Raw genomic sequence first — 20,538 nt, 5'->3', positions numbered from 1 at the left:
TTTAGAGGCGGCACTGGGGGTTGCACTCTACTACTTGAGCTGTACCCTCCCCAGTGATTTGGTGACTTACGTTGCAACAAATTTCTAATTTGTCAAAACAACAACAACACCACCTGTTCATTGCTTCAGTCTTTACATAAAAAATAATTTACAAATTAAACAAAAGATAATATAAAAGGACTTTGTGAGGTTAGCTTTCTTACTAGACTGAACTGAGTGAGTACAGCCATGAAAATTTCATTTTTTTCTTGATCACTATATTTTTGTGTGAGTTCTGTTTGTCATGGGTTTTCTCCAGCAAAAGTCCCACTGTAGAAGAGTGAATTTTCTCAAGACTTTATCAGGTAAAGAGAGTGAGAGGGAGCCAGAGACCAACTCCCAAGCTGTTCCAAAACTCTTATATTTATTGAGAATAGTCAAAAAATAATCACAGTGAAATACATCATAGGAATGTGTAAGGGGTATGGTGTATGTGCAGGGATGCCGGTCAGCAGTTTCAGTTCATGAAAAACAAAAACATTATAATCTTAATTTATACTTAGAAGGTTACAATATTGATAATACAAATGGTTATTTTAAGCCTCAAACAATCATGAGCAAGGCTGCAGTTTTCTGAATAATTGATAATGAAACCCCAGGCCACCACAGAGTCTCCATACTATGATCAGAAATCATCTAAGCACACGAAGCAGCCCAGCTGCCCCCAGCTGAGGGCTAGGTCAGTTTTCTGTGAGCAGGAGTGACCTACACTATCCACCTGCGCCTGGTAAGCCAAGCACGTCCTGCCGGTTAGGGCGAGGGATGAGCTATGGTTTTCCATAAGCAGAAGCAGCCCTGAGTCTGTGACCTTGAACTAAGCAAAGTGAGCAAAGCATGTCTCTGCTTTTCACGGCGAGGAGACAGTTAGCGGGTCCCTGCTAGCACAGCAGCTTCAAGGCAGCTGAGCGAAATCCCTCAGTTAAGGCGGTGACTGGCACTGAGAGTTCAGTCTTTTGTGCTTTTGGACATTTTGCTTTGAAGGAGCAGTATAATGACAAACACAGAAAGCATGGGTTTTGATTATACATTTCTTATGTGTTTACATAAAGGTGAGAATATGATTTCGTTAAACAATCATTACAATATCAAAGTTTGTTAACCCAAGTTTGTGCTCCCACAGTTTTGTATTTTCTGTAATTGCTCCTTAACACCAACTTGGGGCAGGCTCACAGCTTTCCTGATGTGTTTTAGTTACAAAAGCTGTAGTTGTGCTCTCGTCCCTTATTGGGCGTGACCAGTGACAGGAGGGACCTGTCTTTCTCTGTGCTCCTTCACTCCCCTCTCCCCATTGCTGGGAGTTGTACATTTATGCAGCCTTTTTTGGATTATCTGTTGAAATAAGGTGCCGATGCCCTGTGACTCAGGAGCTGTACCTCCAGGAGCTGAGCGCTACAGATATGCTCATACAACCTTATCTGAAAGGTGAGTCCTTTAGAGATGAAAATTCTTTGTTCTGATAGAAATTCAGCACATCTGCAGCCTGTGACTTAGTGTTTACTAACAAGAGAGCTGCTAAACCTACCCCAGCTCTCCTGGCACAGTGGTGAGGTATGTTATAGCCTACTTACTGGATGTTTAACTTGTTCCCAGTGCTTTTTAGTATAAAAAATGCTGCAGTGAGTATCTTGGTGTACATGCTACACACTCATGAGTGCTGAAAAAGTGTCTTACCTGCTGTAGCTAGGAAAGTCTTCTGCTTTACATTTTCCCTCCTCGTACTTCAAGGAGCACAGGAGAGCTCAGTTTAAAGTCACAGCTGATTGCCTGCAGGGGTGTGTGACTGATGACAAGCCCTTGGCCCTTCCTGAGCAGGAGTTTCTGCAGATCTGGGCCTCTCAGACTGACCTGGGACAGTGGTAACAAATCACTCTTCACTGTTGCCCGCGATCAACTTCTCCACCTTCCTCTAGGGGTGTGTGTCAGTCAGGGTGCCATTAGTATTTGTTTTGGACAAGACAACCCATTGGTGAGAGAGCCCCGTGCTTTTCTGGTCCCCTACCCCACTGTGATGCCATTGTGCTACAGTCGTGTATAGTTACTGACTCACAAAGCCTCTTCAACTGTCATTAAGGGGGTAATACTGCAGCCAGTTGAAAACTATTATAAAAATGTTGGCAGAAATTATATAAGATTTTTTCTGATTTTCTTGGCTTCTCTTTATCTTCTCATTCCTTTAGCAAGAAGCAATGGTAGTTTAAGTTACTTAACTTGAATATCTGCCCTAGCACATGTCATTTTTTTATTATCCCCATGAACGTCTGGGTCAACAGTAACAGTTTCTTCACAGGTACAGAAATAACTTGATATGATATAAAAGCAAGACTTTATTCTGATTTATTAGCTTTGTTTTTTCTTTGGTGGTTTTACTTTTTTTTTTTGTCAAACTCAGGAAAAACTACCAAAATATTGCAAAGATTTCCCATGTAGTCTTCATTGAGGTTCCCCAAATGTTAACAACTTACACAGTGACAGTGTAGTTATCAAAATCAGGAAACTAACACTGATATAGTACTGTTACCTAGTCTCCAGGCTGTATTCAGTTTTCACCGGTTGTCTCAGTAATGTCCTCCCTCTGTCCAGGATCTGATGCAATTGCATTTTAATTGTCATGTCCCCTCTTAGTTTTCTGTAATCTGAAACAATTCCAAAATCTTTCTTTGTCTTTCAAGACTCTTATACTTTGAAGAGTACTGGTCAGTAATTTTGTAGAATGCCCAACAATTTGGATTTGTGTGGTTTCCCCATGATTCAATGAATGTTAAACATTTTTGGTTAAGAGAACTCTACAAGTGACGTTATTAAGCTTACTAGGAGGCACGTGCTACTGATTTGTACAATTACCAGTGATGCTAATTTGTTCACTTGGTTTAGGTGATACAATTGGGGTTGTCTGCTGTAGTTGTGCTTTTCCTTTGTAATTAATAAGTGTTCTGTAGGCAAACACTTTGTGACCAGGTAATTATCTTATTTTTCATCATACTCTCTAATTTTTATTTTCATTGGTGATTCTTACCTGAAATGATATTATTACTGTGGTGTTTGCCAAATGGTGATTTTCTGTTTCCATCATTCCTTCTGCATTTATTGGTTGGATCTCCTATAAAGAAAAGCTTTCACCACCAAGCCCATAAAAACCAGCAACACGGCGCCTTTGAGGCCACCCCCCCCTTTTGGAGACAGCCCGAATTCTGTCTATGGAGTATGTACCTACTTTTAATCTGAGCACCCAACCCCCACACCTCGTGGCCTTTCTCTTGCCTTTCAATGTATCTCTCTGAATAAATCTACTTTCAATCAAAAAAAGAAAAAAAGAAAAAAAAAGAAAAGCTTTCCTTTCTTAGTTATGTGTTCAATTATTAAATCTATATCAGAATAGCCTTGAGGATTTTTATTTTACTTATATCAAATATACTAACAGATTCTTAGTCTATGGATTCAATCTATTACCATCATTACTTTTTGTGCTGTAATTACTCTAGTTTTGGCTCTAGGGAACCCCTTCAAGAAGGCTTCTGGCTCATCATTTTTTGAGGATTGACTGTCTTTCTAGTACCACAGGATGTCCCAGGCTCATCTTGTGCATTCTCTGCTCTAGCCCTGGAATTAGCCATTTCACCAAGGAAGATTAGCTGTCTTTATTGAAGATTGGAATTCTTCCATACTCTTTCCCTGATAATTGTATCTCAGCATCTTTTAAAAATCTTTCCAATATAAAACTACTTTGGAGGTTATGGGTATGTAACTCTGCTGTAGAGAAGTTAGTTTGTATCCAGTAATTCCCTTTGTAATAGATTCTGTATAGTTCCCAGCAGATTCATCTTGCACTTATTAAAGCGGGAGGATTTCTGCACAGGTTCCACTGTGCCAAATATGTTATTTCATGGAAACATGATTGAAGATTTATTATTTACAAGCCATTCTTTCCTAGACACTTGAACTTAAAACTAAGGGAGGCATTAGTACCCCATGTTCTTAGAATGAGTTGTTTTGGCACTACAGATTTCATTCATACTCTTCATTAATTTATCTTGTATACATCTGTAAATTAACTTTACTAGTGGTTCTCAAAGTGTGGTCCCCTACCACTAGTAGTGCCAGCCTCCTGTGGGAACTAGTTAGAAGTGTAGCCTTCTCGGGTAACACCCAGAGGAGGTAGTGTGGGTTATCAAGCCCTCAGGTGATCCTGATGCAGGAGAAACATTGCTGTGTCCATTTCCTGTAAATTGTTTCCAATTACTGGTGGAGGTACAGAGTGCCAGTTTATCCGTTTGCTGTTTTATATTATCTGTTTTACCTAGCTTGTAGGGGTAGTGAGTTATTTTGAAGATTAACTCTCTGTTCTCTCCTCCCCTTGAATCTGGTAGCCTCAAATTTACTTTCTGTCTCTATGAATTTGTTCATTTTAGGTATTTCATACAAGTGGAGACTCATACAATATTTGTCCCTTTTGCCTTGTTTATTTCACTTAACATAATGTTTTCCAGGTCCATCCATGTTGTAGAATGTGTGTCAGAACTTCATTCCTTTTCATAGTTGAATAACAGTCCATTGCATGTATATATCATATTTTGTTTATCGATTCATTTGTTAATGAACACAGGTTATTTTCACTTTTTGGCTATTGTGAATAAGGCTTGCAATGAATGTTGGTGTATAAATATTTTTTAGAGACTTTTTTCAAATCTTGTGTATATATCTAGGAATGGAATTTGAGGGTCATATGGTAATTCTGTTTTTAACTTTTTTAGAAAATACCAAACTATTTTCCACAGTGTATGTATTGTTTTTATTACCACCAACAATCTACAGTTTCTTCATATCCTTGCCAGTGCTTATATTTTGTTTTAAAAAAAGTATTAAATTTTTAAAATAATTATGGCTATCCCAGTAGGTGCAAAATGGTGTCTCAGTGTGATTTTCATTTGCATTTCTCTAATGGCTGATGATGTTAAGCATTTTTTCATGTGCTTTCTGGTCATTTATATATCTCCTTTGAAGAAATGTCTATTCCAGACCTTTGCCCATTTTAAAATTAATTTGTTTGTCTTTTTGTTGTTGTGTTATAGAAATTCTTTATATATTTTAGATATTAAACCCTTATCAGATATATGGCTTACAAATATTTTCACCCATTAGGTAGGTTATCTTTTTATTTATTGATAATATCTTGATGTACAAAAGTTTTATTTATTTATTTATTTTAAAGTTTTACATTTGATGAAGTCCAATTTATCTATTTTTTCTTTTGTTGCTTGTACTTTGGTGTCATATCTAAGAGCTACTGCCGTGATAATGGCAATCCACGATCATGAAGATTTACCCCTGTGTTTTTGCATAACAGTTTTGTGATTTTAGCTTTTATATGTAGATTGTTGATCCATGTTGAGTTAACTTTTGTATATGGTGTGACGCAGGGGTCAACTTCATTCTTTTATGTGTGGAAATCCAGTTGCTCCAGCACAATTGGTTGAGGAGACCTTTCTTTCTCCATTGAATGAACTTGGCACCCTAATCAAAATCACTTGAAAATAGATTTATGGCTTAAAGTCTGGACTTTCAGTACTGTTTCATTGGTGTATATGTCTATTCTTATGTACTATGTTGTTTTGAATATACATTTCTCATGCTGTTTTATATACTTTTAAAAAACTTCTTTAGGCACTTTAAGTGTTATTTTAACTTTTGTTCTTGATAAGACTAAAATTATGAATAACTTTAAACATTTAAAATATTGCACTTAGTAAATTATAAAGAAGTAACTTTAGTATTATGTGATATGTACACTCCTGGGCTTCTGAGGGAAGCATGAAAATGCACAAGACTTGTTTCTGTTCTCTAACAACTTGCAACTCCATTCATTTACTTTAAAAGTACTATACTTTTGCTTTGCCGTTCTATTTTTTCATGTGAGTCCACCCTTATGATGTCGTTAGTATAGTATATGAGATGCTTATCCCTGTTGCAGCAAAGATGTAAAATTTAGATATAGTTTTTTTTTTTGCTGTTGTATAGTTTGTATCTTTACTTTAAGCACCTAATTTTATTACTCTTGTTATGTTTTTATAATTCATTTCTGTTATATTCTGCAACTAGTTTCCTAGAGTATGGGTCTTTCATGTTTTAGTTTTTTATGAAAGGACACTTTAAGCCAATTATACTACTGAAGTTTGCCTCCTTCTGTATGTTTTTACCCATCCATCTGCAAACACGGAATCTTTCTTGGGCAAATTTATATTCTGGTGCTGAGACTTTTTCACTGTGTGTTTTGCAGATAGTGAGATGGGCTATTGTAATGTGAACTTCCAGGGTAAATTTCTAGTAGTTGATAGCGATGTTCTCAAGCATGTGCTCCTCTTGCAAGAACTTAATTATGTTTATCTTTAGTTACTCTTGCCTAGAATAGCACTGTGTGATAGAAATATAATTTGAGCCACATATGTTATTTAAACATTTCTAGTAGCCTCATTTAAAAGAGTTAAAAAGGGCTAGATATAATTTTAATGTATTTTATTTAATCTGACATATCCAGGATATTATCATTCTAACATTTAAACAATATGACAAGATTGAGATATTTTACATTTTTTTAAATACTTTTCAAGTTTTTGGAACTATGTGTTCACTTTATATTTATTAAATAAATTTTGTAATTTTTTTTTAAATTGAGGTATAGTCAGTTTACAATGTTATGTCGATCTCTGGTGTACGGCACAATTCTTCAGTCATACATGAATATATATATATATATATATTCATTTTCTTATTCTTTTTTACCATGAGCTACTATAAGTTATTGAGTGTATTTCCCTGTGCTATACAGTATAAACTTCTTTATCTATTTTACTTTTTTAAACCAATCCCTTGAAACCTAGTAGGTCTTTTACATATTGATTGGATCACCAAATTTTCATCAAAAATATTTGATCTTAGTTGAGACTTCAAACAATTTATGGTTGAAAATGTAGATTCACATGACTAAGTTGTTCCAAAGAAACTTATACTTTTCAATATCTGAATTAAGTGCCAAAAATTTTTCTTTTAGTATTTTTATTTATAATGATAAACTTGTTCATGCTTTTTTAGAATTTGAAGCAAAAGTTTAACAGTTTCAAATCTGTGCTACTTTAATTAAGCAAATTCACTAATTCTTGTGTCAACTTAGTGTTATTAACATCATTTCCTAAGGATATTGCATAAGTTGAACAACTTAAGTTAACTCGATCAAAACAACAAAGTGTTCAACTATTTCTGATTATTTTTGCAGCCAATTTTTACAACACTCTGCATTGTAAATAAAATATTCTGTATATTGATTCATGTTAGGGAAAAGTGTAAAATCTTTATTATCAAATCATATTATTGTAGGTTCGTCACCAGTTGTGGGTTCTGGCCAGCAGAAGTCCCACCGAGATGGAATAACTACTCAAGACTCTGTGGAATATTCAAGAGAGCGAGAGGGAGTTGGGAGCCTCGAGCCTCTCCAATCTCCCACATTTATTGAGTACAGTCAAAGGAGGAATGCAGGGAATTTAGGGAAGGATAGGGTGGGATCACAATGAGTACAAAGGCTTTGTTTATTGTTGGTGTTTGGCTCAAGGTCAGAAGACTCTTTGGTGAATCCTGTTTGTGTTGAGCCTTTCAGCTCATCAGGGCGGAACGTATGAGAATCAGCTGCTTAACAACTTGGACTCAGGCGGCTGTGCCTGTCTTAGGTTGCCACCCTCAGGGGATCTTACTTGTCATTGGCTACCCAGCCTTCTCACCTCAGAGTCTGCAGATTTTTACCATTCCAGCCCAAGGCTGTTTTGGGGATAGAAGACTAACAGCAGGCACGCCCAGCGTTTATAGCCATGGACCTGGGTCATTGCTAAAACTTCAAGGCAGTTACTAAGCAAGTCTTCTTTAAGGAGATAAGCGGCTGGGATCTGTTACAATTTGTTAACCCAATCATGGGCTCCCACAATTATGAGAACTTTCAATTTCAACATAAATGTCTGTACCTGTGTAACTAGGTCGTAGGTACAATTTCTCTTTCTTTGGTACTTCAGGCCATGCTTGTTTACCTGTACTGAGATACCAGTGAGAAAACATAAGCACTGCCATTTTTGTCTTTGATTATTGAATATTGAAAAAAATACTTTCTTGATCAGCGTTAATAATACAGTAAATCTTTGTGAAATTCTTCCTCTACTCAACCATTGAGCAAGGAACACAAGATTCTTAAATGTATTGTTTTCTATTTTTTCAATAGTTTTGCAAGCTGGCTAGGATTCTTATTATTTTCAGGTACATACTTATCAGTTTTAACAACTTAATACATGCTACTTTTCATAGCTTTAGAATGCTGAGCACAAACATTTTTCATTCTATTCTTTTGAGGGGAGGTAATTAGGTTTATTTGTATGTTTGTTTGTTTTTGATGATGGCACTGGGGATTGAACCCAGGACCTTGTGCATGCTAGGCACACACTCTATCGCTGAGCTATACTCGCCCCCTCACAAATCTACTCTATGTATATCATATAGTGGAGCAGAGCAATAAGAGGAATATCAGTTTCTTCTTTTAAAAATCCAATAAGTGTAGCTTTTTAACCTAACATGGCTGGAGCTCTCTATTGAGACAGAGACTAATATTTTAATATATAGCTGAAATTCTTTGGCCGTGTAAAAGATGAAAAATAATCCATGCTACAATTTTGATTTTTTAAGGTACATATTGACATTTCTTCTTAAGTTTGGAAGTTCTTTCAAACAAAATGTGTCTAAAGTTGTACTTTGGTAGTGTCTCTTGTATCACATGGCTTATCTAAAGCTAAAAGAAAAGTAATTTCTCATATTTTGAATCTACTGATTTTTGATACTGTTAGACAGGTCTTCCATATGATGGACAGTTGTTTGGTGGCTTAATTGAAGGCCTTCTACTTTTTCTATAATATCTGTTTTAGTATTCCTCATAATTTTCTAATAAAATATCTATAATTGAAATAATTTATTTACCATCTCTCTACTTAAATGTGGTTTCTTCCCTCTTTCCTTCCTTCCATCCTTCCTTCCATCCTTCCTTTCTTTCTTACATCTCTCTCTCTCCCTCCCTCCCTTTCTTTTTGCAAGAATCCATGTCATTTATAGCTCATGAGAGTAATAAGCTCAGATCCTTTAAAAATCTTTTAAAAATGTTTGTTGGACATTTAATTCTGATCTCAGGTGAATAAGTTTGTTGCTTCTCTTTTGACTTAGGAAACTTCTTATGAAAATGTACTATGCATTTCCTGAAAATGTCTCTTAATATTGTCTACATGTTGTTTAAAATATTTTTATGTAAGTAATAGTTTTTAAATTTTGCTCTACCAGAGCTAATTGTGATTATTATTCATGTTAAAGTTGGTGTATTGTTTTCTTCTAGTCTCACTTCACTGTGCCGGTGGCAGCGCTAGCTTCACTGCATCTCCACTTGATTCTGCTTGGGTAGGATGCCTGTGTTTTAATTTAGAAATTTTGTTATACCCTATCCCCTTTTGCCCAGAACAAAAAGTTAAAGAAAACAACTTAATTCAAATATGTTAAAATTAAAAATTTCCATAAAAATTAAAAAAAATTATCTCTGGTTATCAGTTATAATTTACATAGGGATCACTGTAACTTGTGTACTTTGCAAAAAATTCAATAAATGATTTACTCTATTATTACATTGATGTGTAGAGAAAATTCATTTTAGTTGAATAGTTAGTTGATGCTGACTAGATAAAAACAATAGATGTTTCTTTTGTAGATAGATATTTTACATTGCCTCAGCTTTTAAATTTAGAAAAATTAATTATAATTAAATAAAAATTCAATTCCTCAGTAATGGTAGTCCCATTTCAAGTGTTCACTAGTCACATGCAGCCAATAGTTAATGTATTGGAAATTAAACTTTGAGAGTTGGTTATATACTTGGTTAAAATATTTTGATGACTTGAGACCAAAGATTATAGCCCTTTTAGCATTTTTTCTTTTTTTTTTTGATAATGTTAATGTCACAGGAGCAGTACAAAGAGGGCTTATGTATGACTCAAGAAACCTGGAATGAGCTGCTGAAAGCTACAGGGACACCTTGTTTTAGTTTTGCACTTTTCTTTATCGTGCTTTGCAGTCACTTCATGTCTTTGTGTTACATTTTAGTAATTCTTGCAATATTTCAAAATTTTTCATTATTATTATACTTGTTGTGGTAATCTGTGATCAGTAATCCTTGATGTTACTATGGCAATTGTTTCGGGGTGCCAAAAACCACACCCATTTAAGATGGCGAACACAATCGGTAAAGGCTGTGTGTTCTGGCTGCTCCACCAACTGGTCATTCCCCCATCTCTCTCCCTCTCTTCAGGCCTGCCTATTCCTTAATACACAACAATATTGTAATCAGGGTAATTAATAACCCTACAGTGGTCCCAGTGTTCAAGTGAAAGTAAGAGTTGCATGTCTCTCACTTTAAATCAAAAACTAGAAACAATTAAGTGCAGTGAGGAAGACATGCTAAAGCTGAGATAGGCTGAAAACTAGGCCTCTTGTGCAAATGAGCCAAATTGTGAGCAAAGGAAAGTTCTTGAAGGAAATTAACAGTGCTACTCCAGTGAATACACAAATAATAAGAAAGTGAAACAGGCTAATTGCTGATACGGAGAAAGCTTTATTGTTCTAGATAAAAATCTAATCAGCCACAGCATTCCCTTAATCCAAAACCTAATCTAGAGCAAGGCCCTAATTCTCTTTAATTCTCTGAAGGCTGAGAGAGGTGAGGAAGCTGCAGAAGAGAAGGCTGAAGCTAGCAGAGGTTGGCTGATGAGGTTTAAGGAAAGACACAATCTCCATAACACAAAAGTACAAGGGGAAACAATAAAGGCTGATGGAGAAAGTGCAGCAAGTCAGCCTCAAGATCTCAATAAGAGAATTCATTTTGGTGTCTACACTAAACGACAGATTTTCAGTGTTGATGGAACAGCCTTATATTGGAAGATGCCATCTAGGACTTTCATTCGGGTCTAACATTGCTGGTGACTTTAAGTTGAAGCCAGTACTTATCCAGCATTCTGAAAACCATCAGGCCCTGAAGAATTATGTTCAGTCTGCTCTCCTGTGCTCTATGAATGGAACAACAAAGCCTAGATGAGAGCACATCTATTGACAACATGGTTTATTGAATATTTTAAGCTCACAGTTGAGACCTCAGAAAAAAAAAAAGATTCCTTTCAAAATATTTTTGCTCATTGGCAATGCAACTGATCACCCAAGAGCTCTGATGGAGATTAATGTTATGTGCCTGCTAACAAAACATGTTCTGCAGCCCATGGATAGAGTGACTACAACTCTCAAGTCTTATTATTTAAGATATATTTTGCAAGGCTACAGCTGCCATAGGTAGAGATTCCTCTGATGAATCTGTGCCAAGTAAAGTGAAAACCTTCTGGAATAGGGTTCCCCATTCTAGATGCCATTAAGAACATTTGTGACTTGTGGGAAGAGGTCAAAGTATCAACATTAACAAGAGTTTGAAAGACATTGATTCCAATCCTCCTGGATGACTTTTTGAGGAGTTTAAACCTTCAGTGGAGGAATGAACTACAGATGTGGTGGAAATAGCAAGAGAATGAGAATCAGAAGTGGAGCAAGGAGATGTGACTGAATTAGCTGCAATCTCAGGATAAAATGTGAATGGGTGAAGAGTTGCTCCTTATGGATGAACAAAGAAAGTGATTCTTGAGATGAAATCTACTCCTGGTGAAGATGTTATGAAGATTGTTGAAATGACCAAAAAGGATTTAGAATATTACATAAACTTGATAAAGTGGCAGTAGGGTTTGAGAGAATTGAGTCCAGATTGAAAGAAGTTTTACTGTGGATAGAGTGCTATCAAACAGCATTACACATTAGAGGGAAATCACTTGTAAAAGCAAGAGCCAATTGATGCAGCAAACTTCACTGCTTAATTTTTAGAAATTACCACAGCCACCCCAGCTTCCAGCAACCACCGCCCTGGTCAGTCAGCCGCCACCAACATGGAGGCAAGACCCTCCACCAGCAGAAAGATTACAGCTCACTGTCAGCTCAGTGGATGATTAGCATTTTTTAACAATAAAGTATTTTTTGATTAAGGTATGTATATTTTTTAGACATAATGCTATTGTGTACTTAACAGGCTATAGTATATTGTAACTATAACTTTATATGTACTAGGAAACCCCAAAACTCCTGTGACTTGCTTTGTTGTGACATTGGCTTCATAGCAGTAGTCTGGAATTGAGCCTGCAGTGTTTCCAAGGTATGCCTGTACTTGCATTGTCTTTGTGGCATGCCTCATAGTCATGCAAAATTAAAAAGAGAAAAAACATTTCAAACATTGTTTATGGATAAATGGCTATTTAGTAATCAAACATTTGGACACATGTATTATATTTGAAGTCATGGCTCATCCCCCATTATTCTCCAAGTATTCTGCAGGAGTACTTGGGGAGTGGGGGCATGTCTATATTCTAAACCTGCTTTCATCATTTCAGTGAAAGACCAAATGACAACAAAAGAGGGGAGTAATTTTGTTTAAGCGCTCTCTCACAAGTTAAAATTTAAGAACATCTCATCTATAGAGATCTATAGAGGTCTCATCAGGCTTACAACAGATCTTTAAATTAGGAAATTTAATTTCAGTTGACATGGACTGTGGAAAGAGGTTAATGGAGTTCAAGTATTTAATATTCTGAGTTTGGGTAAGTATGAAAATGTTTTTTTATGCATACCTCAACTGCTTTGTGGTTTTTAAAGCTAGGGTCTCTCAACTAGTTATAGCACCAGCCTTTCTCTCTCTCTCTCTTTCTTTCCTGCTTTTTCTTTTGTCTTCTTTTCTTTCTTTCGCTGTTGTCCTTTGAGCAAGTCAAGCAGTAAGTTCTCCATGTTTCTGATTTCCCCAAAATAAATGTAAATAGTTATTCCATTCTCAGTCATGATCTGTGAATAGAGGGGGATGTCTAAAGACCTGTTTTAAAAATCATAGGAGCAAGTCTATGAATAAAAAAAGGAATTGAAACTTGTCAACTAGAGAATTTCTCTACTAGATTGTTTCCAAATGCATTCTGTAGGAGTAGTCACTAGATATGGTCCTTGAAGAAAGGTTTCTGTGATTAAGTTTGAAGAAACACTGTGTACCATAATAGTGGCCTATTGATGAGTCATAATGCACAATAGTATGTTAAAGATTCTGAGACATCTTACAAGAAAGAAACTTGTAAAAGCTTGTTTATCTTTTGTTTCTTAAACTTCTTGGACAGTGGAATTCTTTTTTTATTTGTCATATCTGATGTATGAGGAATGCTGCCCTCTAGAGGCATATATATATATATATATTTTTTTTTTGGTTGGGGGAGAAAACTTTCTTATATATTATCTGTCTAACATGAGAAAAAGGACAAATCTCATAGACTAAATTCCAGAAATTTAATGTAATTGTATATTTTTCATTTTTTAAAGTTTTCTTTTAAAAAATCTGAGACAAGAAAAACTATATAAAGCAACGGTGAGAAGAGAAAGCAGTAAGACCTACTGGTACCATCTAAGTAAGAGCTGGTTAACATTTTCAAATCAGGAGTTCTTAGAAAAAATAAATAGAGCTCTATCTCTAATGTCCAAATGTCTTTAGTTGGTTCTCCCAATTTTCAAGAAATACATTATTTTTCTACACATATTTTCCTTTTCTGCAAGTTTACTTAAATGATTTTTATAAAGCTAATACTACACAGATGCCAAAATTGGAGAGACGGTACTCACACAAACTTCACACATTACTTTTATTTTACAAACACTTACATAGAGCTTACATACTACAGTGTGATAATGGCACAGAACAGAGGTAGAAATTAACAAAACAGAACAGTGTCTAGGAAAGGATCCATATAAAATGGAGTTTTGCATGCAACACAGTTGGCAATTGAAATAGTGAGGAATGGCAGATTATGCAATATATTTTGGGATAAATGATTAGGAATAGCCCATAAAAATGAAAATATTAATTTAAAACAAGTACGATTTCTAAAATAAAGGAATTACAAGACAAAAGAGAGCAAGAAGATGAGCACATGACTGTAAAGAAATGGAAATGGTGTAAGCATAAAAATATGCTCAGTTGCAGTCACCAGAGACACTGCAAATTAACCCAACCAGATACCAGCATCCTATCAAATTAGCAAATAAATAAATTTAAAGTGATAATCAATGCTCAGAAAGTTGAAAAGAAACAGGTAATTTAATCTCTGCTGGAGGGACTACTGGTACAGCTTTACAGGAGGACAATCTATTAATATAAAAATAAACATATACTACAAACTGGTGATTCCATTTCTCAGTGTCTACCCTAGAGAAATAGATTTTTTCTTTTACAAATTGCACTGCAGCAATTTGTAAGAGAAAAATGGAAAAATCTAAATATATATCACCAAGAAATATATATATAGTCTTGGATATATATCCCTCCACTGTGGAATATTTTGCAATGATTCAAAGGAGATATACATGCATAATATATATAGAGAAAGACAAGGAAACACAATCAAGACATTAAGTGGGAAAAATAAGTTCAAGAACATACATTCTTCCTATTACTCATGTAAAAGTGGAAAAGAAAATGATTCCTACATATTCCACATAGACCCATCTATACACACACACATACAGACATACAGACAGACGTACATAAATGTGTTGGAAAAGCACTGGTAGGAAAACTGACAAGCAATCATTACCTGCAGGAAAGAATCCGTGACTGGTAGAAGGCAGTCAAGGAAAATATCAATATATTCATTTATTATTTTTTCTGCAACATTTAATTAGAAATATTTGCAAATACATAGAAAGGTTAGAAGAAATGTAAGTGAACATCCATAAACCCACCTAGATTCTACAGTAGTCTATTATATTTATTTTATATCTATTCACCATCTGTTTTTAATGCATTTCATGTTGCAGATGTCCATACACTTTACCCCTAAACACTCCATGCATATTAACTAAAATTGAGAAAGCAAATTATATTCAGTGAAATACACAAACCTCCAATGTACCATTACTTGAGTTCAGCCTATATGATCCAAGCCACTATCAAGATAGAGAACATTACCATCACCCTATAAATCTCTCTCATGTCCCTACCCAGTCAATCCCCACACCCACCATCCTAGAGGCAGACATAATTTTGAGCTTTTTTTCAAGCACAGATAAGTATTGCTTGTTTTATAATTTCATAAAAATGAAACTATATAGTAATGTTCTCATAAATAAAATACTGAAATGCTAGTTTACATATTGTTTATGGCCACTTTCAAGCTACTAATAGCAGAGTCGAGAAGATGAAACACTCCATTGCTAGCAAAGCCTAAAATACTATCTGGTCTTTTAAAGAAAAAAGTTGCATTTATATAGGCTTTTTCGTTCCAAACTGACAGTTGAAACTATCTTATGCAACTTTTCCCTTATAGAGGAAACTAAGACCAAGAGATTTTAAATGACTTATCTAAGCTTAGGTGGAAATGTAGAACTCAAATTTAGGTCTGTATTCTGAGTCCTAGTCTGATCATCTTCTCAATATACCGGTAAATTTCTACAACTTATCAAGTAAAAATATATATGCCCACAGGCTCACTTTGACTCTCATGCCCTAACTGTAAACTTCAAAATGAGTTAGAAGTTTAGTGGAACAGAATCATGGTGAGCTAAGGGAAATTACACCTTTATGAACAAGTTTTTCCACAAAGAAGACTTTCATAGTGTGGAGCTAAACCAATGAATCCACAGTACTCTCAACTTACAAACAGGTGGATCACAGGTGGCAACTGATTAAGTGACAATTTCTTCATCAAAAAAATAGCAAGTGCTTATTATGTGCTGGGTGCTGTAGGGATATAAAGTCCTGCTGTGAGAACATCCAGTGAGTAGGAGCAGTGCATAGAAAAAACTATCATCCATTTTACAAAGTTTTAGGTGTTAGAGGTGATAAGTGTGGTATTATTTTCATCTGGGCATGCCAGAGAAGGCTTATGATGGAGCTGGAACTGAAGAGTTTATGACGTAGAGGATGAAGGGTGTGGGAGAGGGAATGAACAGGGCACCCCAGACCAGCGGGCCTCAGATACACCTATCTGGCTGTGACAGGAGGTATACCAGGAATATGGTGTAAAATGGCAGGTTATGAGGTTGGAAACGTAGTTCTAAGCCAATATGTAATGCACCCAGAATGCCAGGCTATCTGGAACTTACTGTAAACATTCTGAAAGCAGCGGGAATCCAAATAGTTTTGGGGTACAGGGAAGTAGCATGAGCAAAACTACAGCCTTAGAAATAATTGAGAAATACTGGTTTAGGTCTGTCAGCCGCGGGAGGCTGGAGAGGGATGCGAGGAGGTGAGCTGCCCAACTGGAAAAAATGCACAAGGAGCTGACATGATGCGTGAGGAGCTGACATGGAGCAAAACAGCAGTTTATCGCAGTACAAGCGGGTGAAGCGCGTCCTCGGGCGTATGCGCTTGTCCTTTTATTATGCCCGCGCATGCGTATTGTTCATAATACTTTCTCATGCTATTGGCACATGCATACATTTACTTCCCACCTCACACACATGCAAGTTATTGTGAACTTTGACCTTGGTCCCATGGCCTACTCACTTAAGACTGTCGACAAGGTCACGACAATTCCAAATGATTCTTGGATCTTTCTAGAGGTGCACCAGTATTTAAGAGCCCACGGTCTCCAGTCAAAAAACACTGCACTGCTTTTTAACAGCAGATAATAGCTGAAAGCCAAGGGTCTATTTAAACTTGGAACAATTTTGAAAGAAAGTTACAAAAGATCTTCATCTGGTGCTTAAGTTTTACAATCAGAGAATTCACATGAAAAGGCACTGCCAGGTCCTGATAAAGAGGGGCAGAACTGGTAGGAATGTTAAGGGCTATGCAATTTGCAACAGGTGGTTAGCATTGCAGAGCTAGGAAAGTCAAGCCCCCGAGGCTCCCTGTGAATGTGCACCTTCACAAGGCATTGGAGGATGAGGCCAGATGGAAGAGTGGTGAGCAGGTCAGAGACAATTCATTCCTGAACTGACGGTGGTAGGGTGTGCCTCATAGAGATATTCAGGAGATGTTATGGGAAATAAAACTGGCATGATCTGGCCAGGTTCAGAGCCCAGATGACAGCAGTGATAGTCACAGTCTTCAAAAACTACAAATACAGGAGCAACTCAGAACTTCAGTGAAGGAAGGGGAAAGAGCCCCGCTTAATCAGTTAATCATGTAAGATACTTGAGTTATCTAAGCCTCACTCTCAGGTTTATGGGATATGCAAGAAGCAACTGCAATCTGAGATGATAACCAAGAAGTAAAATTTGTCAGTAATCTTTGCAATTGTTTTAAGATGAAGATGAAGAGAAGACAAGGCCCAAAAGAGCACCTGGGAAATACATATTCAGGAAACAAGAGAACCAGGAAAGGAATGGCTAGAGAAGTGTGGAGTGGGGGTAAGGGCCGCTTTTTATGGGCCACATACTGCCAGCCGGTCAGAAACCACCAAAAGAAAAGTACCTCATTCTGTACACAAGGGCCAATTCCTTACCCTGGTATTAGCAAAATACTAAGAGGAAATCATAAATAAGAGCCAGCTCCACAAATGTCTCAACAACAAAATTTAAACAGATATGGGGAGGTTGTTAGGTTAGAGAATTCTTTTCAAACATATTATTAGCTAACAGCACCGTGTAGGGAGAGGATGAGACTGTTAAATTAACCTCCATTGAGTCTGAGGGTAGGTAAGTTAAAAAATAATCAGAAGCCTGTATGAAGTTCTCATAAGAGCTATATAAGCAGCTGAATAGGGCAATAAAGCAGGACACAGCAGAGCTGGGAAACAACTCCGGTTCTGTTATCCTAATCAGGTGCACCACCCAGGCATGTTAAGCTCAGCTGAGTCTCCCATGAGAAAGTAAAGGGGAGGCTTCTTCTGAACACTGAACTATGAAAACCCATTCGTGCTGTACTCAAAAGAAAAAAAGAAAGGAAAATGCCCAAACACTGGGTGAACCTTTATGCTATTAAATGCCAATACCATCAAAGACATTAAAAATAATGTTGTAGAAGACTAATTACAGCTAATTAGACTGGGGACATTTCATAATACTGCTCACTTATCCAACCAATGTTTATTATGTCCCTACTAAGTGCCAGGCCCCAGACTAGGTGTTAGGGAGTTGTGAATAAGAAGTTTATGTCTAGTAAACAGGCAACAATAATACTATATGAAGTGACAAATGCTATGGTGGAAAAAGGTATCACAGGGTACATTGAAGCACTTGACCCAGTCTTAAGGAGGTCAAAGAGGAGTTCAAAAACATTTCCCAGAGATCAGGCTCTGAAAGCTGATGTCTGACTAGCCAGGCCAAGTTGAAGGAAGGAGACACTCAAAAGCTAGGAAACCAGCCCAGAAGGGGTGGGAGAGAACTACGTAGGACAGTAAGGCGACAGGAGAGAAATACACCAATGTGCCTGCAAACAGTTTGTAGGTCACACTAAGAGCCCCAGGGGAGAGTAAAGATTTACATGAAGAGGTGCCTATAAAACATCCAGTTGAAAATTTCTGACAGGCATTTAGAAGAATATAAAAGAGCCTTAGGGACTAGAGATGCAGATTTGGATCCCAACATAGAGACAGTAACTAAAGCCACAAGAACACCAAAGTTCTAGCGGGAAGTGCGGACAGTCTCCACACTGAGAGGTGATGGAGAGGCCCAGGGAGACTCCCAACGCATCAACCTGTAAGAAGGTGGCAGAAGGAAAAAAAATCATTCCCCTTACACATTAAGTGATAAGACTAGGAATCTAGCTGAATATACATACATATATATATATTTTTTTCTTCCCTTGACTTTATTTTTTTGGTCAATTAAGCTTTTCTAAAATTATACTGTTACAATTTGTCAATTTCTAGTGATCAGCATAATGTTTCAGTCATATATATACACAAATATATTCATTTCACATCTTTTTTCATTATAGATTACTACAAGATATTGAGTATATTTCCCTGTGCTATACAGAAGAAATTTGTTTTTTTAATCTATTTTATATATAGTAGTTAATGTTTGCATATCTCAAACTCTCATTTGTCCCTCCCATCCCCTTTCCCCCAGTAACCATAAGACTGTTTATTATGTCTGCAAGTCTCTTTCTGTCTTGTAGATGAGTCCATCAGTGACTTTTTTTTAGATTCCACATATGAGTGATATTATATGGTATTTTTCTTTCTCATTCTGACTTCCTTTACTTAGACTGATGATCTCCAAGTCCATCCATGTTGCTGCAAATGACATTATTTTATTCTTTTATATGGCTGAGTAGTATTTCATTATATAATTATACCACAGCTTGTTTATTCAGTTATCTTTTGATGGACATTTTAGGTTGCTTATAGTAAATAGTGCTGCTATGAACATTGGGGTGCATGTGTCTTTTTGAATTAGATTTCCCTCCAGATGTATGCCCAGGAGTGGGATTGTTGGGTCATAGGTTAGGTCTGTTTTTAGTTTTTTAAGGAATCTCCTATACTGCTTTTCATAATAGCTGCAACAAACTACATTCCCACCAGCACTGTAGGAGGGTTCCCTTTTTTCCACACTCTCTCCAGCATTTATCATTTGTGGACTTTTTAATTATGACCATTCTGATTGGTGTGAGGTGATACCTCATTGTAGTTTTAATTTGCATTTCTCTGATAATTAGCGATACTGAGCATTTCTTCATGTGCCTATTGGCCATTTGTTTGTCTTCATAGGAGAATTACTTCTTTAGGTCTTCTGTCCATTTTTGGATAGGACTGTTTGTTTTTTTGTTATTAAGTTGTATCAGCTTTTTTTTTTTTTAACATTCTGGGAATTTAGCCCTTGTCAGTTTCATCATTTGCAAATATTTTCTCCCATTCTATAGGTTGTCATTTTGTTTTGTGTATTGTTTTCTTTCTGTGCAAAGATTATAAGTTCAATTAGGTCTCATTTGTTTATTTTTGCTTTTATTTCTATTGCCTGGGTTTACTGCCCTAGGAGAATATTGCTAAGATTTATTTCAGAGAATGTTTTGCCTATGTTTTCTTCTAGGAGATTTTTTTTTAATTGAATTACAGTTAGTTTACAATGTTGTGTCAATTTCTGGTATACAGCATATTGCTTCAGTCTAGCTGTATATTTAAAAAATTTATTTATACATTAAAAATTGCACATAGAAAAATGTTAACAGTGATTATTCTAAGTGATTAAAGATTACAGGTTTTACTTCAAAATAAATGTAATAAATGCATAATTAGAAAATAATAAATTTATTTTTGAAAGTTAAAATGTTTTTTCTTCTATTACAAAAACAATGTTAAATGGTCCTTAAACAAACATGATGATAAATCATGGTAAAGTTGTTACTAAAGATAGGAGGGTTTTTAAACTTCTTTGAAT

The 20,538-nt window shown here is 36.1% G+C and overlaps 1 long non-coding RNA gene across 11 annotated transcripts in view; it reads left to right on the top strand.

Annotated features, from left to right (window-relative positions):
• Positions 1-6: 6 nt before the first annotated feature.
• LOC116660810 overlaps positions 7-20,538 on the top strand; it is a 37,148-nt gene continuing 16,616 nt past the window's right edge. For 3 of the 11 annotated variants that reach the window (XR_004316453.1, XR_004316454.1, XR_004316445.1), the window contains exons 1-2: positions 7,602-9,504; positions 10,804-12,779. This is a non-coding gene — a long non-coding RNA (uncharacterized LOC116660810). Of the gene's footprint in view, positions 1,462-7,601; positions 9,505-10,803; positions 14,683-20,538 lie in introns of those variants that run through there. The other 8 variants (XR_004316447.1, XR_004316446.1, XR_004316451.1 and 5 more) reach the window with 8 other exon arrangements.

The sequence above is a fragment of the Camelus ferus genome, chromosome 31 (assembly GCF_009834535.1).
Source record: "Camelus ferus isolate YT-003-E chromosome 31, BCGSAC_Cfer_1.0, whole genome shotgun sequence".
NCBI lineage: Eukaryota > Metazoa > Chordata > Mammalia > Artiodactyla > Camelidae > Camelus > Camelus ferus.
This window is presented reverse-complemented; position numbering and strand designations above follow the sequence as displayed.